General features: G+C 37.6%; 1 pseudogene; it reads right to left on the bottom strand.

The window, feature by feature from the left end:
• Positions 1–932: 932 nt before the first annotated feature.
• LOC110198657 (YTH domain-containing family protein 3 pseudogene) lies at positions 933–2,041 on the bottom strand (annotated as a pseudogene).
• Between the last annotated feature and the right edge of the window lie 24,775 nt (positions 2,042–26,816).

Raw genomic sequence — 26,816 nt, forward strand, 5'->3', positions numbered from 1 at the left:
GTTTGTTTCTATTTCTCTCCCTACATATGCTTTCTTCCTCCCTTGACACTTTTCATAATGTGCAAAGTCATCAAAAATTGAGGTGGCATACTTGAAATTAGCAATTATTTTAAGTCCTTACTTAGCTTTTTCTAGGGGTACCTCTTGAGTGTCCCTTGAATTGTTAACTAGTTTGTTGTCATTTTCCAAAAGAATGTGCAGCAACTGGTTGTTGGGAGCATCTTTGACAAAAGCTCTTTTAACATCAGACTTGCTCTTTCACTCATCCTGAGACCAGACTCCAGCATATACCTTGTATAGCACAGCAGTCTTCATCTCAGCCACTGCACAGAAGTGTCCACTACCACTCACACTCAAGAGTAAATAGGGTGAACCTTTACCATTCAGAAAACAGTAAGCTACATCTAAATGCTTATTACCACATATAAGGTACCAGACACTGAGGTCCTTTCTTGAGATGAATTGCCAAGCCTTCAAACTCTGCTGCAGAGAGCACACCTCTGATGGGCTATCGAACACATATTTGCCTAAAAGACTATTTTATGAAAGAAATCACAGAAGGCAAGCGCTCACATGAAGGTTAGAAGAAGCAACACAAGGTCACTCTTAAGGTCTCTCTGAAAAACTTTGGAATCAGTTGTGAGACATGAGAGACACTGGTGTAGGACCACCCAGCATGGTGTGCCCACCTTAAAGAAGGGGCTGTGCTCTTTGAGCAAAGCAGAATTGCAGTAGCTCAAAAGAAAAGTGACATATACAATTTTAGAGATTCTTGCCCCGAAAATGGTCATCTGGACTATTTGTGCCTGACCTGTAGTAGAGCCTTCCGAGTTCAGCCACAAACAGCCACACTATACATTGACCCCAAGATCGTGATGTCATTTTCATCCTCTTTCTGCATGAAGGACGAACAGCAACAATCATGTTTAGTACTACACCAGATAGAATACTATAGATTGTGAAGAGCTGACAGGAACAACAGCTAAACGAAAGTTTGCACTGCCTACTCCATTGTCCAGATTTCCGTAACCCAGCGATTCTGTACCCAATGATTGTGCAGCTGCTACACTTGGTGAACCTGAGCCTATGGCTGATGCCTTTGTTAGTTCTGTGCTTGTGGTGGCTGGGGCTGCTGTTGAGGCAGTTGGCTTTGCCCTAATGATAGTGGTTGAAGTAGCTGAAGCTGCTAGATTATAGTCTGAGAAGGCAGAACTGGTTGGTTGGATGAAGCTTTTACCACTGACCCTTTGTCAACCGAAGTTCCAACATTCACATTGTGTTTTATAGGAGGTGGTGGTACACTAGGTCCCCCAATTCCCACATTGCCTTTAGATATAAGTTTCAGTTGAGCTTTGGCAGGCTTTCTGCAATAGCAGCCCAAGAGGTTGGTTTTGGTGCTGAATTGCTAAGTAGAGGTACACTATTAGATATCTTTCATACCTGTACTGTTCAAAGTGGCACCTATGGCTTTTTTCATGTCAGCTGTTAACCAATTTTCAGTTCAGTCATGCTTTGCTCAGTACTACTAATGCCAGGTACCTTACTCAAAGTATCAGTGCCAAATGCAGCTGGTCCCTCAGTTACGGCTCTCACAGGAGAGCTAGATGGATAAACATAGCTACTATTATAAGCAGAAGTTTCTGTTGATTGCCCTTGAGATCCACTTGTCCACCATGTAGAGAAATCCACATTGCTAGGAAAAAAGTGAAATCCATGGTGACTATGGAATGGGGAAGAACTTCCTAAAACCCCAGGTTGACTAAATATACTATCAGATATATAATGATGTTTGCCATTGCTCATTTGTTCATAAGTTTTCAGATATGGAACAGGTGGCTCTTCAACTGTGGACCATGCTGCTTCACTGAGAGAATAGGGAGATCTAATGTCTGGAGCATAGTAACTGTGCATGTATGGATCTGACATTGGTGGACGGTTGTTACTCTGATGGGTATGGCTCGAAATCATCATCATTCACAAAATCTTTCTGGTGAATCAAACTATTTTGTCCTGAAACCTTATTTCCTCATCCCTTAGGTCTCTCATCTTTATAGAGTGTCCCCCAGACTGAGTCCTAAAGCCCAATCATTCTCTCCACTTTAGTATCAAACATGGGATCACTGGCACTGTCTGCATCCAGGGCCTGGTGTCTACACTCCTGCCAGCTCTGGCCTAAGCTGTGGCACTGCTGGTAGATGCTGGTTCTCGGTGGGTGGGTGGACACCATTATGGGGCCAACAGCAGTGGGGAAGAGAAACAGATCTCTACTTGAGGGTGGAACCCATCAGGCCTCATCCTGGCTTAGACGTTACCTTCCTCACCTTTTCCTCATCTGATCCATTCTAGTGGCTGACATTCTTCACTGTGACCTGAGAGCTGCTGCTGCTTATGCAACTTCTAACTTCTGGGCCTTTCCCTGTGCCTGCATTTGAATATTTGAAGAATTGTCATGTGAAATAGAGTATCAGATCATCTTACTTGTCTCCTGAGGAAACTGTATGTGGGCCAAGACGCAACAGTTAGAACTGAACATAGAACATCTGATTGGTTTAAGATTGGAAAAGGTGTATGACAAGACTGTATATTGTCACCTTATTTAGTTAGCTTATATGTGGAGTACCTCATGTGAAATACCAGGCTGGATGAATTAAAAGACAGAATTAAAGTTGCCAGGGGAAATCTCAACAATCTCAAATATGCAGATGATACCACTCATTGCAGAAAATGAAGAAGAATTAAGAAGCCTCTTGATGAGGGTAAAAGAGGAGAGTGTAAAAGCTGCCTTGAAGCTTAACATAAAAAAAAATGAAGATCTTGGCAACTGGTCCCATTACTTCCTGGCAAATAGAGGGAGAAGAAAAGGAGGCAGTGTCAGATTTTACATTCTCGGGCTCAAAGATTACTGCAGATGGCAACTGCAGTCATGACATTAAAAGATGCTTGCTCCTTGGAAGGAAAGCTATGGCAACGAAAAAGCAGAGACTTCACCTTGCTGACTGTGGTCAAAGTTATGGTTTTTCCAATAGCAGTGATGGAATGTGAGAGTTGAACTATAAAGAAACCTGAGCGCTGTAGAATCAACGCTTTCGAACTGTGATGCTGGAGAAGACTTTTGAGAATCCCTTGGATAGCAAGGAGGATCAAATCAGTCAATACTTAAATTAATCCAGGCTATTCATAGGATGGTCAGATGCTGAAACTGAAGCTTATGCCACATAATGAGAAGACAGGAAACAATGGAAAAGACCTTGATGTTGAGAAAGATTGAAGACAAAAGGAGAAGGGGATGGCAGAGGATGAGTTGGGTAGATAATATCATGGAAGCAATGAACATGAATTTGAACAGACTTTGGGAGATAGGAGAGGAAAGGCCTGGCATGCTGTGGTCCATGGGGTCATGAAGAGTCAGACATGACTGAACAGCTGAACAATAACATCATAGGAAAAAGGGATTAGACTTAGAGTTCACCCCAAAGGACAAGAGCTATGAGCAAGTCAGAAATTGCAGAGAGGCCTATTCTGACTCAACATAAAGTAAATCCTTGCACCTGGGGGCAAAGAGTTTCCCATTACTGGAGGTATCCGAGTGGTGTCCGGATTACCCTGTCAAGGACATTGTAGAAAGAGTCCCTGCTTGGGTACAGGTTGGCCTTGGCTTCTGGTTTCCCTTCAAGCCCCAAGGTTTTATGAAATTTCATCTCCTTTTCAAGTCATTTGAAATCCCTGACCCACCCTCTACTGTAGAATCAATGGAGACTTCAATTGGGGTGTAAATTGTACCCAACTCAATTTGGATGCTTCTCTGAAATCAACATAGGTTGTAAAGAGCTACCTCAAAGCTTAAGAATCTTTTCTGTTCTAGAAGGGTTGAGGGAAACACAAGAGGATTTACTCTTATTTCTATCCTCAATAACATTATTTTATCTGTTTTCCTCAATTTTGTTTTTCATTAGTTGGTGCTATTTTCTTCTATAACTTATATTCACATTGGGGATGTTTAATTTTGTTGTCTTTCCCCTTCCTTCGCTATTAAAATGGTTCCCAATTATATCATTGTCATTATCGTATTCACTGGTGCATTCTACTTCAAATATGTGAAATAAAAAATAACATTATTTCCTTTTGAAGATAAGAACATCATTTTCTATCTGTCTGCTTTTAGACCACCCCTTCTGATTTCAGGTGGTGAGTCCTTTGCCTTCCTATTTTCCCACACCTTCTGGTAATTGTGTATTTGGTTTCATACCATCAGAAGCAAAGATTCTTTGCATCAGGTTCCCCCATTTTTTTCTTATTATTTTTAGCCAAGGGTTTTGTTTAAGGGTTGACTTACTGATTCAGTGGACAAGCCATGCCCCTTTATATGTCCTGAAGAATATAGGCTTCTTCCATGTTTATTTTAGTTTTTGTGAATTAAATGTGAGCATTAAAAAAGAACATTTGATTCCATCAAGAAGTTATTATTAAAACTTTTCTCTTGACTGGGGGAAAGTTGCCTCCCTCTATAGAAAAACACCCAAGACTTTTTGTTTATTATTATTGTTTTAATAAACCAGGCTGCAAGCAGAAACTATAAACTCCTAGGCATTAGTTCTGAAAGAAATTGCTAAAGCTTCCTTATCATTGTAATGCATTCTGAGTTTTCTTCCTAACTTGTACTCAAGTTCATTTAATTACAGGGCTGCCATGGTTGGTGGCTTCCTCGGTCTCTCAGTTTGCAATAAATAAATGTTGACACATACGTGTGTGTGTGTGTGTGTGTGTGTGTGCGTGTGCCTGCGTGTGCCTGCGTGTGTGTGTATGGTTATTTGAGAAGGGAAGCAATGGGAAGGGAAGTAGTAATTAGATATTTCAGGGGTACTTTTTATTATTTATTTAGCAGTAATCACCCATGATGCATTGCTAAAGTAAAATTTGCCGTGTGTAAATACATAGTAATGAAACGAAGACTCCTTTCCCAGACAGCAGACATAAATAGTCATTTGATACGCAGAGCAGGCACTATTTTGCTTAGATAGCCTTTAGTAAAATGTGGATATCAATTAAAATTTAGCCCAATATCTAGAGTTTTGAGCTTAGCCCCCATAGTTAGCTGTACCTGAGTCTTAATGAAAATTGTCCAATGAATATAAATCCTATTCACTTTCCTCTATGACCATTCTATTGCTTAGTTAGGGTGTGTGTGTGTGTGTGTGTGTGTGTGTGTGTGTACATAGCTTAATCTTTGGCCTCACATGACCTTAATGACCAGCTGAATTTATAATTCATTATATGCAAACTCCCTTCTACATGAGGAAAATCATACTAGAGCTCTCAGCCTGTATTATGAGGGTCAGCAAAACTAACCTCTGTTTTCCTTTGTATTTTGCTCCATAATACATAACATTGTGCCCTCCATGAAGCACAAAGTAGTAATGTGTGGCTTTTGATTCTTTCTGGGCACAGAAACTGAAGCATCTTTCTGGAATACTGGGAATTCCTTCACAAATACGAGATTTGCCGCATGCATTTAAATGCAGTGCCTTTTTCCCTTGGTAGAGCTGCCTGCGTAGAAGGCTGGAGGCAGTAATACATTAGGAATGGCAGAAAGAATGCATCGCTTCTTGGACATCTATGTTTCTGGATAGATTCCTAAGAACTTGACTTTTAACCTTCCCTGATGATGACCATAACCCAGTAATAAGAACTGATATTTATATAGCTCTTGAATTTTTCAATATGCATTATATACATTATGTCACTGGACTCTCACAACAGGCCCTCACAAAAGATACTACAGATGTTACTATCTCCATTTTAGAGAGAGACTGAGGCTCTTTGATTAGAATCCTTGTCCCCAGTTACCCAGGTAGTAATAGCAGAATCGAGATTTGAACCCAGGTTTCTTCTGAGCCCAAGTCTTGTACTTTTCACTAGTAGGTTATCATAAATTATTTGTTATTTATGGATTTGTTTTCTTTTGAAGGTGGCATTTGGGATGGAATGCCATTCTTTCCTCTGCCTGAAATGATGAGCCTGTTCATTCCTTTACTTTTTCTTGAGATCGTTGCATCTTGAGCTTTTATGTTCTTTGCTGTTACCTGAAAACCAGCAGCTATTTATCACCTCCTGACCCCTCCACCCACCCCCCACTTTTTAAGGCAATATAAGAATATAATGGAGTCCATTTTGGGATTCATCTTCTTTCCCATAGATAACTGCCTTTTGTGGTGGGTGGGAGCCTAGTTAAGGAATGGAGAACTGGAGTTAGCAAAAAAAGTTAAATCTTTTTGTTCTGTGACTTTTTAACCCTCTACCATCTATATCTCCTTTAACCTGTTCCTCTGCCTATGTCTTTGCTTGCTCTTTCACTGTAACCCCTTTCTTGTGAGCTTTATGTAATAAGAAAATCTTTTGTTCTTTTCATTTTAAAAGTTGTCTTCTGCTTGGCTAGGAGGAAAATAGTGCAAAGCAAAATGAGATACTGCTCTTTACATGGTTCACTTAGTCTTAAGGGAGAGAAGGGAAAAAATGTCATCATCGCTTTAATTCATAACCTGGAATAGTAATAACCTGAAGCTTTTGAAGCTTTATTTTCATCTTTAAAAAAAAAGCGTCAGTGTCTTTGCATAGGAAACGTCTAACAATGATACTATTTGTTTCTTGGTGATTCTGCGAGCTGACTTGCTGTTTTAGAGCCCCTGTTATCCTGTTTGGTTTAAAGTCCACAGCTGCCTTCATCTGCATTTCAAAAGTAGGGTTGAAGCAGGATTACTTGAGTTTCTCTAGGGTGTCAAGTGCTTCTCTGGACAATTTAGTGGTGTTTAATGCTTCTCAAGACCAACCAATAACCCTAGCTTTACAGGAACATGGATTGACATTGTCACTGCTAAGTGCAGGAAGCTCCCCACTGGGCCTCTCCCACCTGGGAGCCCAGAACTTACTACCTGCCAAATGCACCTCGGTATCCGAAAAGCCATGGTTCTCTTTTCTAGCTTTTCCAGTATTTTGCAGATAAGTGACAGTAAAATACCACTGGAGGCAAGTGTAGGAGAATTGTAGAGGGCTCAGAAATTTAAGTGTGTAAAGAAAGTGATTTCAACATCATGACTGCACAGTAATTAATATATAATACTGAATGTTATGCCTTAATAGTCTACATATAAATAATTATAGAAGCAAGTGTCTGCTTATAAAGGGACCACAGCATCGCTTTAGAAACAATGTATCAGTCCCAGTAATTTTGCAGTAGCATAGGATTTCCTATTTAATGAGATTGATATGCCTTTAATAATTTGGTAGGAATCAAATCTCAAAGAGTTTAATTTACCCATTGAAGGTCCTGGAAGTGATGTTACTGGCCAATATCAGTAGTTGTCTGTTATTGATCAATTTTACTCTAGTTTTGGCAATGGATGAACCATCATTTTAAAATTCTAGTCTTAGAGGCAAGGTCAATAGATCAACCTTCATTATCACTGGCAATATTGATTCCCTGCCCCCAAAATGCATGCAATGTGTTATATAAAAGGAGGACTTGAGCAGACTAGACCAAGTTGAGTTCATGACAATCTCAAGGAATGGCCTGGGACCCCAGGTCCTACATCTGATGTCAATAGAAGAGTAGAAAACCAGAAATTGACTTGCTAAATGTAGTTAGGACAAAAAGCTGGGAGTATTTGGAAAGAACTATGGATAAAAGGTACTCCTGAGAAGTAGAAGACTCAAGAAGCTTGCCTAGAGTATCTAGAATGTTTGGAAATCATTGTAGGAAATAGAATTAGAAAAGGCTCCATCTCCATTTCCAAAGAAATCAGAGAGAGATCAGGCAATATGATGGATAGGGGAACAGTTTCAAAAACTGCGAGTATTCCACAGTTGCATTGCCTTTTTGGTCTCAAAGACAACATAGTATTTGAGGGAAACTCATTCTGTTTCTCCATCTCCTCCATACCCTCTCATCCCTCTTATACTCACATTTTACTGCATGCTAGCAACTTGATTTAAAGACTCGGGCATATTAAAACTTGATAAAATCGGAGAAGGCATGTTTGCTGCCTCCTCTCTGCTGGTTCGGTTGTAGGAGCCACACTCTTTACCTATGTACCACGTACTCCCATAATACACTACTTGTGCTTCCATAAAAAGGGCAGGAAGCTAATTGAACCAGTGACAATGACCAGGTAATTGCTGCCACATGTGGAACCCCAGATGAGGGCATTATGGGCCTGTGAACAGCAGTTTCAAGTTCTTGTCCTCCTCATGTCCCGGAGTTGGCACTAACAAACCAGAACTAGCGAAGTTCTTACCCTATAAAATGTCCAAAGGGCTTTCATGATTCTTTTGTAACATTCCCTTCCATTGGAACAGAATGGTGGGAAATTGACTATTTGAATCTATGAGGACTTTCACTTTTTCTTTTGCTTCTAAACTTATTAAATGTGTGATGTACAGATTTGTAAATGGTCTATGTTGCCTGAAAAAGTGACTAGGATTTGATCTGGTGTGTGATGCTACCTGATTTTGACAGTCCATAGTGGAAAAATACTTTATTCATAGTACATGATGGAAGATACTGTGTTGTCCACAAACCATGAAATAGTCTAGAAAACAGCTGACGTTTCAGGTTTGCAGAACATTTTGCCTATATTATTTTATTTAATCCCTATAGCAACCCTGTGGGAGAAGTACTATTACCATAATTTTGTATGCAGGGAAACCAAGGCTAGAGAGATTAAATGACCTTTCTAGGTGACTCTCATGGTGACACAGAACAGGGATTCTAATCCAGGTCCTTCCTGACTCTTTTCACTGTATTGGACTGCAGCCATGCTTCACAGGCTATGAATTATAGGGTTTATGCAATTTTCGAAAATTGATCTCCATCTCAGATGAGAAATAACTAAGACCAAGTTAAGGTTATATCAGGCAAATGAATAAGGTGTAGACTTGATGAATGTAACTGATCTGAGGAAGGATGTAGATAACGTGAGGAGATCTAGTTTCTACGAAAGATAAACCTAAGCAGGGCATCTTGCTCTTTGTAAGGGAAGATTCAGAAGGAGCATAGGAAGTTGCTAGGGAGAGAGGCCAGAGCCCCAAAGAAGATCAGGACTGAGAAAATACAAGCTCCTAAACTCAAGGCCATAGTAGTTAGTTATTCAATAAGCATTTATTAATCACCTACTATGTACCAGGCACTCTGCTAAGCCCCAGGGATACAAAAAAAGAGGCGAAAGGTAGTTCCTGCCCTCAAGGAGCTCACAATCTAATGGGGGAGACAACAAGCAATGAAATATGTACAAACAAGCTGTGTGTAAGATAAGGAATAATTAACGGAGAGAAGGCCTTAGAATTAAGAGGGGTTGGGAAAGGCTTCCTGGAGAAGATGGAATTTTAGTTGGGACTTGAATGAAACCAGTGAAGCCAGGAGATGCCAATGAGTTGGAAGAGCATTCCAGGCATGGAGGACAGCCAGAGAAAATGTCTGGAGTTGAGAGGTGGAGTGTCTTGTTCATGGAACAGCCATGAGGCCAGTGTCACTAGATTTATTGAATAATAGATGACAGGGAGTTAGATGTAAAAAGACTGGAGTGGGTGTAAAGTATTTTACGTTCGATCCTAGAGGTGATAGGAAGCCACTGTAGTTTATTTAGTAGGAGAGTGACATGATTGGACTTGTGCTTTAGAACAGAGATGTTAAATATGCAGAGTGGGCCACAGGCAGCCCACAATACTCCTGAGTGGGGCTGAGTTAGGTTAAAATGTTATTCAGATATATTTACTAAAATAAATAAAATACAGTAAAATATAGATAATGTCACATTTTAAAATTAAGCCAACATGCAGTCCATAGGAATCGTTATTTATGAGTTAATGGCCCCTCCTCTGATTTGATTTAGGAAAATTGCTTTAGTGGCTGAATGGAAGATGGACTGGAGTGGGGAGAGACTTGAGGCAGGCCAACTCACCAGCAGGCTATTGCAGTAGTTTAGTTGTGAGGTAGTGAGGGTGTGCATGAGAGTGGTAGCAGGGTCAGAGGAGAGAGAAAAGGCATGCATGAAAAATGATGCAAAAGTCAAATCAATAGGCCTTGACGACATAGTTGATATTGGGGTGAGAAATAGCGAGGAGTTGTGGATAACTCCTAGGTTGTAAACCTGAAGTACTAAAAGGATGTAGTAGAAGGAGCTCAGAGTTGAGGGGGAAAGATGATGAGTTCAGTTTTGGACAAAGTGAATTTAAGATGTCTTCTAGACATCCAATTTGAGATGTCTGAAATGCAGTTGGAGATGCGAGATTACAGGTCAGTAGAGAGAATGAGGTGAGATAGGGAGATTGGAGAACATCAGCATGGAGATCATAGTGGCCTTCTCCACCAAAATTCTGTGTAAATGGCTTTACTTGCCATTGTAGGACTGTGCCACTGTTCTGGCAGATGCACGGATTTGTGAAAATACCTGTTGTGCCCGTGCAGAAAGCCTTTTTCTAAAAGAAAATAATTGCATATTATTGGATAAAGTAAATGCTAACTAACACAATGGCCCAGGTATAGTTGTCAGATTGTTCCTATGGGATCAGTATAATTATCCAGCAAGGCATCTCAGAGTCCTTAGAATATTTTTCACATGTTTAATAGGTTTCATTCACAAGATGCCAGAATTAGAATATTCATCAAAGCTGAGCAAAATGCAAGTGGGAGAAGTAACTATAGCTCTGGATTGCTTCACCCATCCAATTGTATGTTTCTCTTGTTCTGCCTAGGCCAATACTTTGTGTATCATTTGGTGGGGAGTGTCAGCAAACAGCAGTGTTGTGATCAAATCTCATTTGTGTTGTCTGGGACCCTCTGAGGAGGGATTGAATTTCCTCTATCTAGAAGACAATTTAGATGATTGTTAGCAAAACAGGCTCATCTCTTGTAGAAAGTATACTTACTAATATTAGTAAGTTTTCTGAGCTTATGATCCTTGACATTATGTCACAAATGGCTGGTATGCTGAAGAAATTCAGCCAAAATCTGACTTGAGTTTATGATATAAAGCCTAGCCTCCATTTTCCTTCCTTTCTTCTTCATTTTCTCTATCTCCCTCCCCTGTCTCCCTTATCAACTCCTATTCTTTCGTCCTATCTTTTACTGCCATGTTCTTATTCCCTTACTTGCCTGTTCTCTTCCTTCCCACTCTTCTCACACTTTGCTCTTTCTTCGCTCCTCTTTCCCTCCTTCCCTTTCTTCATATCCTCCCTCACTTCTTTCTCTCCTTCCTCTTCCCCTTCTTCTTTGCTCACGCCTCTCTTCATTCTCCCTGTCATTTGCTTCTTACCCATTCCTTCCTCCACATTGCTTTCCTCTTTCTCCTTCCTTCTTCTTCCTTTTCTTCTGGTTTCTTCCTCTTTCCCTTCTTCCCCTGCCCTTCCCCTACCTCCTCTCCTAGCATATGACTCCCTCTTTTGTCCCTAATCCCCTCCTGCTCACCTTTTTCCTCTATCCCTTTTCACCTCTCTCCTCTTCCCTATTCCCCTTCTGTCTCCTCTTCAGTATTCTCCTTTGCTATCACCTTGTAGTAATGAAAGGAAGTAAGAGTTGGATTAGGTGACTACTGGTGCCTTTCTAGTGCTGAGAGTCTGTAATAGTAACTAGCCATAAGACCTTTGACCTGAAACTCAGTTTACTCATCTGTAAAATAAGGAATTGATTTCTTTAATTCTGTGAATGAATTCTAAGGTTCCTTTTAGTTCTTATGTTTTATATCCCTATAACTAGATCATTTCTTTTTTCATTTTGTTTTGTTTTTACATTAGTCATGTTGTAAGGAAGAATTAGAACCAATAGGAGGAACTACAAGAAAGAGGAAACAAAACAAAACAGAAAAAAATGGTAAATAGTATTCTTTGATCTGCATTCAAACTCCATAATTCTTTCTTTGGATGTGGACAGTATTTTCCATCAAGAGACTTTCAGAGATGTCTTAGATTCCTGCATTGCTAAGAAGGGCTGAGTCTATCAAAGTTCATCATCACCCAACACAGCTGTTACTGGGTACAACGTTCCACTGGTTCTGCTCACTTCACTCAGCATCAGTCCATACAGATCTTTCTAGGTTTTTCTGAAGTCTGCCTGCTCATCATTTCTTATTGTACAGTAGTATTCCATTATGTTCTTATACCACAACTTGTTCAGCCATTTCCCAATTGATGGGCATCCCCTCAATTTCCAATTCTTGGCCAATACAAAAAGAGCTGCTATAAATATTTTTGTACATGTGGGTCCTTTTCCTATTTTTATGATCTCTTTGGGATACAGCCCTTAACTACATCATTTCTAAGGATCTTTCCAACTAACATAAATCCTATGATCCCTGCCCTGCCTCCACACAAATAAATTTCACTACTATATCTATTACCAATATGATCACCAGGGTCACCTCTTCCACTAGGCCAGCAACTGGTATCCATTGCCTCTATTACTACCTTTTTTTCATCAACCCTACTCATTGTTGCTATGGTCGTCATTGCTACCAGATGGTAATTTAAAAATTGAGACGCATAATTTAATCAATTAAAATGATTCCATATAGAAACAAACATAATAGCAGCAATAAAATTGAATTGAATAATTCCTAATTAGAATTTGTGTTAAAAACAATTTTGTTAGTTCAGAAGGAAAACAAAATGAGATAGATTACTCCTGTTAAGTTAACATTATAGACTTATAAGGAATTCTATAATTAGATTTCATCATTAATAGAACATTTTATATATGATTGAATTCTATGCTATTCATGTATCTAGGTCTCTTTAAATCAAGTTACAATAAAACTGTGAATTATTCTAGAAGTCATCTGAATACATTAACATAGAAATTAACAAATAGCTGCAGTAGTAGAGTAAAAATTAAGGTAGTAGAGAAGAATGTTAGGGAAATAGGGCATTCAAAAAATAGAATAGGAATTTGTAAAATTTTTTAAAAGTAAGATTGAAATGCTGATTTCTTCTAAAGATTAGTAGCAAATAGGAGTTATCTCATCAGATGGTAATTACTTAGTGCCATGCATAATACACTCAGTGCTTGATAATTCTATATTTTTTTGCTATATACACCATAATGGGCTGATGTTTGATGTTCTTTTCACTGGCGATGGACATCTATTTCTTTCCTGATTGCCTAGTCCATGACTACCTTGGTAGAAAGTAGAGGATAAGCTTTAGAAAACTTGAGAAACATGTTCATTCTATGTTGGACAAAATACCTAATTCTGTACAAGGTTTGTTTTTGTTCCACAGGGGTTTGAAATGGTATAAGGAACGTGAAAATAAATATGGAAGAGAATTCTTGCTCCCTTGTCATTTGGAAATAGTATTTAGGAATTAAGGAAAGACATTATCATAGAGTCATAGGATTCCTGTCTCCGTGTATTTTGCTCATATAAAATGGGAGAGTCATGAAAAAGAAAAATCTGGGGATTTTGATGAATGGCAAACTCAAAATTCAACAGTATGATGTGGTAGCCAAAAAAGCTTCTGTTTTCCTAGGGTGCATTGAAGGCCATAAGGTCCAAAAGGAGGAAGATGATAATCCTACTGTTCTCTACCATGCCATTTCCATATCATACCAACTCCATTTGATCTCTATCTCTTCCCCACTAAATCCATAGATTCTGCCTCCTGGAACTATCCAGGCCTCTGTTAGGCCAGCTTTGGCCTTATCTTTCCCAGATCTAAGCCTCTACATGATGGTAGGTCATTTCTGTGCCATGCTTCCTTGTGAGTAACCCTTCTCCTTTCCTGATCCCCTTAATGTGCTGTCTTTCTCCATTTGAATAGAAACTTCCTGAGAGAAAAGACTACTTTGTTTGTACTTGTACCCTCAACACTTGGCATTGTGCCTATCACATAGTAAGTACTTTATAAATACTCTATCTACCTATATCTGTAATACTTATTATGTTGTATCCAAATCTGTGTACTACATTTTTCTGGTGAACATTGGCAAATCAGAGAGTGTCTAGAGGAAGGTAAAGAGCATGGTGAGGAGACCATGCCCCACAAGGATCAATCCAAGGAGCTCTGACATTGATTTAGGCCAGAGGAGAGGTGTTTTACTGGGGCTCAGTCGCTGCCTTGCAATGTTTGAGGGGCTGTTATATGAAAGAGGAATTATACTTATTCTTTTTGGTCCCATATGGCAGCACTAGGAGCATTTGGAAGTTTCAGAGAAATAGACTTCAATACATTTTTGTTCATAGTTATGATTGTTAATTATTTATTTCCCTCCATCCTGTGTTTTTGTATGTTTTCTTGTCTCTGCCTCTCTCTCTTTACAAATAAAATGGTGATTAAAAAAAAAGTTATTATCAACAAATGAAGCAGCCTGTTTCTGCCATGTTTTAGCTCTTTTCTTCCCCTTGCCCCACCTCCTATCATAGTTTTTTTTCCCCACTTTTCCTTCCTTTCCTTAAGACCCTGTACATGCTCCCCTATCCAGCACTGGAGTTTGTTTCACTTATGACTATTCCTTTACCTATCCTGTCTTAAACACCTCTCTCCCCATCTCTTTGTTTGATCTACGTCTACATCATGCTCTATGTATGTGTTCACATATGTGTGTACACCAGAGAGCCAGACACACACACACACACACACACACACACACACACACACACACACACACACAGAAAAAGAGATTGATTGTGTTTTTCTCTGAGACCTAGCTTGGATTTTTGGAGGTATTCTCTGATTCTGGGCTTACTTCTTAGGCTTCTCCCTGTACAAGGTATTTGTTCATTGTTTTTTTGTTTTTCCTGTTTACTCATATCCCTAGGTTCACTCTCTGGATTGGTGGCTTGTGTTTGGCTCAGGTTGATAAATGATGTGGGAATGCCTGACTTGGTACTGAGTGTAGAGACTAAGACTAGGCCCCGACTTCTGCAAGAGTAATCTGGCCTTGTCCCCCACTCTGATCGAAGCACAGGCTGCCTGGATGCTGTCTTGGTCAAAGGCTTCCCAGATGCTGGGTTGGTCAAAGGCTGCCTGGATGAGTGCAGCAGACACTTTTCGTACTGTGGCTGGCCCTCTAGTTAACTGGACGCTGCTCAGGGCCTTTCTTCTGCTCCCTCACCTCTACCTTTTTGTTTGCCTGGCTTCCTTCAAGACTCAACTCAATGCTCACCTTTCACAAGAGGCCTTTCTCGGTCATCCTAGTTTCTAGTGCTTTCTCCTCTCAGGTTACCTTCCATCTACCCTAGATGTATCTTGTATATATCTAGTTATTTACATTTTATCACCTCCGTTAGGATATGTGCTACTTGAAGGCAGGGACTGGAGTTAACTTTTTAACCTTTTTTGTATCAAATACCTGGCAGATATTAAGCACTGAATACATGTCTACTAAAAATAGTGCTTTCTTCAGGGGCATAAATGGACAGAAATCCTTATGTTGTTCTCTCCATGCCCATCTTTGCTTTGATGTAACTGAGAATTAATACATATTTACATAATTTGGAGATTTGTACCTTATTCACATTACAATTTGTCTATCTTCTTATTGCCTGCCACAGATATTTGTTATATAAGATGCTCTTGTATTCATTATGGTCTTTTTTGCAAATGTTTATCATGAGCATTACATTAAAAAATAAAAATAAAAATAACCATGTCCTGTAAAGTGATGCTTTTCGACACCCAATAATTTCAACTTTGTCAGTTCTTTTTCTACCCATTTCCAAGGAGAAGCTCTGGGACATCTTTTATTGAGCTGCTACTTCCAACCTCCGTGGACCATGGGATCTTAGGTTTATAGCTACAGTGGACCTCAGTGGTTATCTCCTGCAACCCTGTCTTTTTGAAGATGAGGAAACTGAAGCATAGACAGAGCTTTGGCCAATGTCACACCAGTTATGGTAGAGCCTCAACTCAAAGTGAGGACCTCTGGTGCTGGAGCCGGTGCTTCTTTACTCCACAGTGTGTGGCTTCTGGTTTTATTTATTATGATACTGTGAAGATTGACATCATTCAGTTGCTTTAATAACTTATCCCTTCAGTCACTGGATGAGGATGTTGGGCTTTGAGTACTAACATCTAAGTTATTACTTATAGACTTTCTAGAAATTGTGTGATTCTAAGCACCCTTGGCCTTCTTTGTCATTATCTCTGCAGGATGTACAGGTCTAGGGGCCCTCTCATACTTTTCTTTGTTTCACTGGTTACCAAATGAATGGCTGATACGTGACTTACCTCTCTGTACTTAGCTGGGCTGGGCCATGCAAAGCAGACACTCTATTGCTGGGACTACACTTGAATCTTTTCCAGCATTGGAGAGCCCACCAGAGACTACACACTGCTGGCATAGTCTTTGAGAACCTAGGGTCATTTCAGTCTCATGATGAAGCTAGGGAATATATACTAATATAATTTATGCCCTCATAGAACTTAGGGGATTTTTGTGGAGATAAAATTTGATTTAATTCCTACAGAGAGTGGCAGAGAGGAAAGATGAGATCATTGTAGATGGGAATGGTGTTCTATGCAAATACTAAAGCTTTCTAAGATTTAAAATAAAGTTTTTCACAATAAAAGTTGTTCTAATAGACTTTTTAATTTTTCAAGAATGAAGTAAAGTTCAGAAAGGAAAAAATAAAACTATCAAATCACTTCTAAATTGGAAAAAATAGATGCTCCCAAAGTATGTACTTTAGTATGCATAATGTTACAGGAATTCTCAATGCTGTTAAGATTATTGGGAATTCAGTTTTTAGAAACTCCCCATTACTGAGGTATTATTGTGTTAATGTGGTGTACAGAGGGTGTTTTCAATAACTGTATAGGAAGGAAAGCTTCAGTAGACGTTTTTCTCTTATTGTTCAGGCAGAAGTATTATCACATTAATATAGTTAATTTGAATTCCAGATTAATTATGACAATTTTAGTTTATGAAAGGACTCTGGCTGGCTGTGTGGGTATTAAGATTACTGTGTGGGTTGGGACTCATTAGCCGATTGTTACAAAAATGCTGCAAAGAACATTTCGAGAACAGCACTTCAAAAAAAAATGTAGCTTTGCTTCAGTGTGGCCTACTAGAACAGACATAAAAATAGAAAAAAGAAATCCTGAGTTTTCCTCTTCCCAGTACAACTGTAGGCAAGTTATTTAACTTCTTCATCCCTCATAGTTTTCTTCACTGGAGACTGGCAACTTGAACGTGTTTCAGAGATTGCAGAGAATCAAGCATTAAATAAGAAAAGAAAATCTCGAATTTTTTTAATGTTCTAGCCCAAACCTGTTATTTCATCAGTTTAAGGAATTCCCTAGTGAGGGAATTTCTTCTGCCAATGCAGATCAGCACCTGCCCCTGCAGTTTTAAGTCTTGGAGAATGACCTGGGCACTGAGAGGATGTGACTTTGTTCATATAACCAGTATGTGTCACTGGCTCAGCTAGAACCCAGGTAGGTTTTCCTTCCAACAAGACTGACAAGCCTCTCCTCAACCTGGTTTCTTTGTTGAATGCCTACCAAAAAATAGCCTAAGTCACTACCCCCCCTTCCATCACTCCCCCCAATGCTCCCTAAAATTGAAACAAAAGACCTTCCACGTCTACATCAGCTAGTTGTGGAGCTCCTTCCTTTTTATTCATACTTAAGCTTGGAAGGAGAAAGCAGATGCAGGAAATCCAGGTGAGTTACTGGGGAACAGTCTTTTACCCACTTTACTACAAGTTTAAGACTACTATACTCTCTACTAGCTCTAGTCCTTAACACAGAGGTACCTATTTATACGTCTAACTTAAATTCCAAATTATAGAACAGATGAGCTCCAAAACAATGGGATGCAAAGATTTGCATTATAAAGAATGTATTAAGGGAGAGTTGATTGGCCATTTTGTAAAGCAAGAGAGTATCCTTTTGTAAATATAAATTACAGAGTTTTAGATTTGCTTAAAGGAGGACATTTTTGTGCTACAATAGTACTACTACAGTGATTATGACACTAGCTCACATTTATATGGCAGGTTAAGGTTTACAAAGAGCTTTTCTCTACATCATTTCATTTAACCCTTGTGTTTTAGTATACTGTCAATAATGAATTAGGATGGAGGTGGCAGTTTTACTAGGTATTACACAGCTCAGATGATAGAAGCCAGAGACTCAGAATCTCTATGTTTATAGGGGCCTAAGAGCACAACCATTGAATCCAACATGTGGCTAATCATGAATCCCCACCTCTATAATATCCCCAACCAATGGTGTTTTCAGCACAGCATAATGTCTGTAGGCACATAGTAGGCACTTAATAAATATTTATTGACTGATTGAATCCATTACCTCATGGGTGCTTTAAGAAGGATGTTAATGAGCTGAAGCACATGAAGATGAGGGGACTGAGAATGACAAGGAAGTTGAAGATCATGACATCTAAGCATCAGTGGAAGGAAGTAGAGATGTTTAGCCTGTAGGGAAACAAAAGAAAATAAAATGCGATATAGTAATGAGAGCTGTCTGCAAGCATTTGAAGGGTTTCCCTTTGGAAGAGGACTTAGAATTGTTCTGGTTTGCCTGGGAGGCCAGAACTAGGCATAGTAGGCATAGGTTGGAGACAGGCAATTTTAGGCCAGTTTTTGTTTAAAAACAAAACTTTCTTGAGGCAGAACCAAGATGGTAAATTAGGGGGAGTCACATAGGTAAACTCTCTGCACTCTCAAAAACTTTAAAATAACACCTCAAATCAAATTTTGGAGTGGTAGAGCCAACAAAAAGTCAGGGTGAGATATTTTTCCTGCCTAAGGAAACTTTAAAAGGTAGGCAGGAGAAGTCTATAACACTGGGGTGGTGGTCTGGTGGAGAGCTGCCTGGAGCCCACACATGAGGCAGTGGCAGCTAGCTACCACAGGAACTGCTGGAGGTCTCAGCCCAGGGATTGTGAAGGTGTCAGATGACTGCTCAGAAAGACATTAGAGAGGACCCTTTCCTAGCACTTGGTGTAGCTGATACTTATTGGAAACTCTATTGCCTATACAAAACTCGGGGTCACAGTTCCAGGGTATAGAGGAGCCCTGGGGATCAGTCACAAGGGAGCAGGGGCCTTGGTATGGTAGCAAAGCAGAGAGGAGCACCAGCACTTGAGGTTTCAGTGGATCAGGGGCTTGTCCTTAGTAAAGACCAAAGCACAGCCAAAGAGAGTAGTGACCATACCTCTTCCAGGATTACACCATCTTGGAAGCATCAAAAACTTGCAGACCTCCAGAACTAGCTCTGAAAACAGTAGCATAAAAAGCCTGAAGCTTGGAACAGTGCTTCCCCACCTCCAGGTGAACAGAGCCCATAAAGTTCAAAGTGAGAAATCGGCTGGACAAATGAGCAAACAACAACAAAAAAGAGAATTTTACCATAAAAAGCTACTACAGTGACAGGAAAGACCAAGACATGAAATCAGAAGAAGACAACAATGTAAAAACAGCTACAAAAAGGCCTCAAAGAAAATGCTAATTGGACCTAAGCCCAACCAGAATTTCTGGAAGAGTTCAAGAGATGAGAGTGGTAGAGGAAAATTGGGGAAGGAAATTAAAGTGGTGCAAGAAAATTATGAAAAGAGAATCAACAGGTTGATAAAAGACTCAGCAAATAATATTGAAGAAGGGAATACCTTAAAATTCAAAATTGACCTGATGGTAAAAGGGGCACAAAAATTCACTGAAGAAAAGAACTCCTTAAAAATCAAAATTGGCCAGATGGAAAAAGAGATACAAAAGGTCGCTGAAGAAAATCCTTAAAATTAGAATTGGGCAAGTGGAAGCCAATGACCCTATGAGATATCAAAAAACAATAAAACAAAGTCAAACGAATAAAAAAGATAGGAGAAAATGTGAAATATCTCATTGGAAAAACAACTAACCTGGAAAATAGATCCAGGAGAGCTAATTTAAGAATTATTGGACTACCTGAAAGCCACGATCAAAGACAGAGTCCAGACATATTTCAAGAAATCATCAAGGCACACTTCCCTGATATCTTATATACATGGGGTAAGATGGAAGTTGAAAGAATCTGCTAATTGCCTCTTGAAAGAGAACCCAAAACCAAAACTCCCAGAAATATTATGGCCAAATTTCAGAGCTCCCAGGTCAAAGAGAAAATACTTCAGGCAGCCAGAAAGAAACAATTCAAATATCATGGAGCCACAGTCAGGATCACACAAGATTTAACAGCTTCCACATTGAAAAAGTAGAGGGCTTGTAATAGGATATTCCGGAAGGCAAAGCTAGGTCCTAGCTCCTAGGATTACAACTAAGAATCACTTACCCAGCAAAACTGAGTGCACTCCTTTTGGGGGGAAATGGATATTTAATGAAATAGAGGATTTACAAGCATTCTTAATGAATAGACCAGTGCTGAATAGGAAATTTGACTTTTATACTCACATCTAAATTGGTTCAAAAATGCAAATTACATATACGTACTCAATTGGTAGTAGAAATCTGTACTATCCAACAGGGAAGTAGTAGGGAAAGGGGATAAAAGAAAGGGAGGGTGATAAAAAGAGAGGGTACATAAAAGAAGGTCATGGTCAAAAACGTAACAGAGATTTTATAGTAGGGATAGGATAAAAAGAGAGAGATAAGGATAAACAGAAGAAAAAGGATGGAGGGAAATGCACAGTTAGTAATCATAACTATGAATGTGAATTGGATGATCTTACCCATTACATGGAAGCAGATAGCAGAATAGATTAGAAAACAGAATCCAGAAATATGTTTACAAGAAACACACTTGAAACAGACAGACAAATACAGAGTTAAAATATGGAACTGGAGTATAATCTATTATGCTTCAGCTAAAGTTACAAAGACAGGGGTAGCAATCATGATCTCAGACAAAGCAAAAGCAAAAATAGACCTAATTAAAAGTGATAAGCAGGGAAATTACATCTTGCTAAAAGGAACCACAGACAGTGAAGTTATATAAATACTAAGCATATATGCACCAAATGGCATAGCAGCCAAATTCTTAAAGGAAAAGTTAAATGAATTGCAGGAGAAAATAGACATTAAAACTATACTAGTAGGAGACCTCAACTTTCCCCTCTCAGAGTTAGATAAATATAGCCATAATATAAATAAGAAAGAAATCAAGGAGGGGCAACTAGGTGGCACAATGGATAGAACACTGGCCATGGACTCAGGAGGCCCAGAATTCAAATCTGGCCTCAGACACTTACTAGCTGTGTGACCCTGGGCAAGTCACTTAACCCCCCTGCTGTCTCATAAAGGAAGGAAGGAAGGAGAAAGGGAGGGAGGAAGGAAGGAAGAGAAAGAAAGAAAGAAAGAAAGAAAGAAAGAAAGAAAGAAAGAAAGAAAGAAAGAAAGAAAGAAAGAAAGAAAGAAAGAAAGAAAGAAAGAAAGAAAGAAAAAAGAAAGTCAAGGAGATGAATAGAATCTTAGTAAAGTTAGATATGATACATCTATGGAGAAAACTGAATGGGAATAGAAAGGAATAAACCTTTTCCTCAGCTGTCTACAACACCTTCACCAAAATTGACTTTTTATTTGAGCATAAAAACCTCACAGCTAAATGCAGAAAAGCAGAAATATTAAATGCACCCTTTTCAAACCATGACGTTATAAAAATTACATTTCTTAAAGAGCCATGGAAGCCTAGGTTAAAAGCTAATTAGAAAGTAAATAATCTAATCCTAAACAATCAGTAGATCAAAGAACAAATCATAGAAACAATCAATAATTTCATTAAAGATAATTACAACAATGAGACAACATACCAAAATTTTGGGGATGTAGCCAGAGCACTACTTATGAGAAAATTTATATCTCTAAACATATACATCAATAATAGAAAGAGAAGATCAATATATTTGGCATGTAACTGGAAAAAAAATTAGAAAAATAAGTTAAAAATCCTTTATTAAACACCAAAATGGAAATCCTGAAAATCAAAGAAGAGAGTAATAAAATTAAAAGTTAAAAAACCGAATAAATAAATAAATAAAGTTAGTAGCTGGTTTTATGAAAAAAAAATAAACAAACCATTGGTTAATTTTATTTTTTAAAAAGAAAGAAAACCAAATTACTGTTATTAAAAATTAAAAGAATGAATGTACCACCAACGAAGATGACATTAAAGCAATTATTAGGAGTTATTTCATAGAATTAAATGCCAGTAAAACTGACAATCTAAATAAAATGGTTGAATATTTACACAAATATAACTTGCCCAGTTAACAGAAGAGAAAATAAAATACTTAAGTAGCTCTATCTAGAAAAGAAATTGAACAACCCCTCAATGAGCTCCCCAAGGAAAAAAAAATCCCCAGGATCAGATGTATTCACAAGTGAATTCCACCAAAAATTTAAGGAACAATTAGTCCTAATACTATATAAACTATTTGAAAAAAAAATAGGTAAAGAAAGAGATTTACCAAATTCCTTTATGATACAAATATAGTTTTAATACCTAAACTAGAGAGAGCAAAAACATAGAAAGAAAACTGTTGGCCAATGTCATTAATAAATATAGATGCAATTTTTTTTTAAATAAAAGACTAGCAAGAAGATAATAGCAGTGTATCACAAAGAGAACACATTATGACTAGGTGGGATTTATACTGGGAATGCAGGACTGGTTCAATATTAGGAAAACTGTCAGCATAATTGACCATATCGATAACAGTAACAACAAAATCATATGATTATCTCAATAGTTGCAGAAAAAGCCTTTGACAAAATATAACTCTCATTTCTATTGAAAGCACTAGAAAGCATAGGAATGAATGTAGCTTTCCTTAAAACAAGTAGTTCCTATCTAAAACTATCAGTAACCATTGTCTGTAATAGATATAAGCTAGAAGTCTTCCAATCAGTGGTGAAGCAGGGATGCCCATTATTGCCACTATTATTCAATATTGTACTAGAAATGCTAGCTATAGCAATAAAACAAGGAAAAAGAATTGAAGGAATTATAATAGGCAGTGAGGAAACAAAACCATCACTCTTTGCAGATGATATGAGGGTATACTTAGAGAATCCTAGAGAATCAACTAAAAAACTAGTGGAAACAATTAACAACTTCAGCAAAGTTGCAGAATATAAAATAAACCCACATAAACCATCAGCATTTCTATAAACTACCAATAAAACCCAGCAGGAAGATATAGAAAGAGAAATTCCATTTAAAATAACTGTAGAGACAAGATTCTGGGAAGATGGTGAAGTAGATCAGAAAACTTTCAGCTCTCCAAATTTCCTCTACAAAAAAGGCAGAACATCACCTCAGAGGGAACATAGAGCAGCGGCAATTAAAAAAAAATCAAGGTAAAGAAGTGGTAAAGTAAGTAAAAGAGAAAGAACCCAACCCTAGACAGCTACCACGGAGATAGAGAAGATTTTGGTTCATATTTAGAAGATGATGGAGCCAAAAAAGCCACTCCTTTTTTATTGAGAAACATCAAATGGTCCCAAGCACAAAAAGAGCTCTTGGAAAAACTTAAAAAGGACTTTAAAAATCAAATAAGAGAGGGTGAGGAAAAAATTTTAAAAATTAGAGCAATCCAAGCAAATCAAGAAAATTATGAAAAGAAAGTCAAACAACTGGAAGTAGAGAATCAAAAACTGAAGGAAGAAAATAATTCCTTGAAAAGTAGAATTAGGCAAAAGGAAGTTAATGACATTCTAAGATACCAAGAAATACTAAAATAAAATCAAAAGAATGAAAAAATAGAAGAGAATATGAAACATCTCACCAGAAAAACAACTGGTCTAGAAGACAAATTGAGGAGAAATAATATAAGACTAGTTGGACTACCTGAAAATTATGATAAAAAAGAATCTTGATACAATATTACAAGAAATTATCAAGGAAAAGTGCCAGTAAATTCTAGAACAAGAAGGAAAAGCAGAAATAGAAAAAAATCCACCAATCACCACCTGAAAGAGATACCAGGAAGAAAACTTACAGGAATATCATAGCCAAGTTTCAAAGCTCCCAGGTTAAGGAGAAAATATTGGCATCAACAAGAAAAAAAAACAATTTAAATATCATGGAGCTACAACTGGGATTACACAAGACCTAGCAGCTACTATGGTGAAGGACCATAGGTCTTAGAATACTATATTTTGTAAAACAGAAAAGCTGGGGCTATGACTAAGGGTAACTTACCCAGCAAAGTTCAGTATAATTCTGAATTAAAAAGGACTTTTAACAAACTGAAAGACTTTCAAGTATTGGTGATAAAAACAAATTTAAGGGAAAATTTGACATATAGCATCCAATAGAAATATAAGGTAAACATTAAAGATCAATTATAAAGGACTCAATAAGGTCAAATTGTTTACTTCTTATATGTGAAAATGTCAGTACTTTTATGACTGTCATCATTATTTGGGTAGTTTGAAAGAAAGGCTTAGGCTGAGCCTTTGTATGATGAGGTGAATTTAAAAAATAAAACTGTGTAGGGAGAAATAAAAAGCAGTAATTATCTTATACAAATGAAGCATAAAAAGAAAAATTGATACAGAAGAAGCTAGTAGGGGGGAGAGTGGGTAGTGCTGGAACCATACTCATTGGGAATGTGTTAAAGGGGGAGCAGCATATCTATTTAGAAGGATATAAAAGTCTTCTAAATTCAAAAAGAAACAAGAGGGCAAGGAGACAGGGCAGGGAAACAGGAGAAGAGAGGGACCCTTGAAGGTTAAGTAATAGGAGGGCAAGGTAGCAGTTAGAAGTAAAGCAGAGGAGTGAGGAGGGATAGGGTAAATAGGTTGAGAAGGATAATGAGGAAAAATAGGAAGGAGGAAAACACACAAGTAATTATAGCTTAGAATGTGAATGGGTTGAATTTATCCATAAAATGGAAACTGATAGCAGATTAAAAATTTGAATTCAACAGTATGTTACTTTCAGGAAATGCTATAAAAATGAGAGTTATACCTGCCAAATCAGTGACAGGAACTATATGAACATAAAAATAAAACATTTTTATACAAATAAAGTCAGATTTAAATAATTTAAATAATATTTATTGTTCATGAGTAGGTAAAGCCAATATTAAAAAAAAATGACAGTTTTACCTAACTAATCTATTTAATGCCATCTGAATTAAATTGCTAAGAATTATCTTACTAAGTTAGAAAAAATAATAACAAAGTTCATTTGGAACAAAAGGTCAGGAATTTCAAAGAAACCAGGAGGAAAAAGATGTGAAGGAAGTAGATGCAGTAGTATCAGACCTTAAACTATATTATAAAATGAGAGCATTGTTGAAGTGTAAAATGGAGAATTTTGACTACTTTAAATTAAAATTTTCTTGTATAAATAAAACCTATGCAGCCAAGAATAGAAGGAATGAAGAAATTTGGGGAAAACATTCATAGACAATCTCTCAGATAGGATGTGATTGGGTTGGAATATTGCTGTGGTATAGGAAATGATGAGCTGGTTGATTTGGAAATACCTGGACTTGTGAAAGAAGATGTTATCTACTTTCAGAGAAACAGATGACAAATGGAAATTAGCATAGTACGGTCCTGCATATATGTGTCTGAGTGTATATGTGAATATATGTGTATATTTATAGATATCTCTATATAGATATCTATATTTATCTTTCTACTTTAGCTTTTAGGAGGGAAGGAAAAAATAAAGTAAAAAGCACACAACAGAAAACAAAAGAAAACCTACAAGAAAGCAAAGAAAAGCTGGGCAGCTTTGAAAATGATTTGTAGTATTTATTATATAGGCTTTCTAGAAATGGAAATTTATTGTTTTGTATTGAATCATCTCTTAAGTTCTGCCATGTACATGGAAATGTTTTTTTTTCTTTTCTAATTTTTTATGTAAGTTTAAAATAAAAACTTATAAAAATAAAATATAATAACTGTAGGCAATATGAAATACTTGGGAGTCTACCTGCCAAGACAAACCCAAGGATTATGTGAATACACTTTCAAAACACTCTTCACACAAATAAAGACAGATCTAAATATTTGGAGAAATATTATTTGCTCATGGTTAAGCTGAATCAATATATTAAAAATCACAATTCTACCTATATTAATTCACTTATTCAGTGTGATACCAATCAAACTACCAAAGAGCTGTTTTATAGACCTAGAAAAAAAAAGTAACAAAATTCATCTGGAATAACAAAAGGTCAAGGAGAAATCAATAAAAAAAAAATGTTAAGGAACATGGCCTAGCAGTTCCAGATCTCAAACTATACTGCAACGAAGTAATCACCAAAACAGTCTGGTACTGGCTAAGAAATAGAATTGATGGATCAATGGAATAGATGAGGTACATCATACACAGTAGTAAATGACCATAATAATTTAGTGTTTTAATAAACCCAAATATACAAGCTTTGGGGGTAAGAACTCACTCACCATATGACAAAAAATTGCCAGGAAGAGTAGAAAGCAGTGTGGAAGAAACTAGGCATAAACCAACCTCTCACACCATATACCAAGATAAAGTCCAAATGGATAAGTGATTTAGACATAAAAGATAATATTGTAAGTAAATTAGAGGGCATGGAAAAATGTACCTGTCAGATCTATGGATAAGGGAAGAGTTTATGACCAAACAAGAGATAGAGGAGATTACAGGAAATAAAATAGATAATTTTGATTACATGAAATTAAAGAGCTTTTGCACAAACAAAATTAATGCAGCCAGAATTAGAAGGAAAACAGGAAACTGGGGGAAAATTTGCAGCAATTTTCTCTGATAAAGGCTTCATTTTTCACATATATAGGGAAATGAACCAAATTTATAAAAATAAGAGCTGATCAATAGTTAATAAATGCTCGAAAGATATGAACAGGTAGCTTTCAAAA

This window comes from Phascolarctos cinereus, unplaced genomic scaffold (assembly GCF_003287225.1).
Source record: "Phascolarctos cinereus isolate Bilbo 61053 unplaced genomic scaffold, phaCin_HiC Scaffold_8;HRSCAF=390, whole genome shotgun sequence".
NCBI lineage: Eukaryota > Metazoa > Chordata > Mammalia > Diprotodontia > Phascolarctidae > Phascolarctos > Phascolarctos cinereus.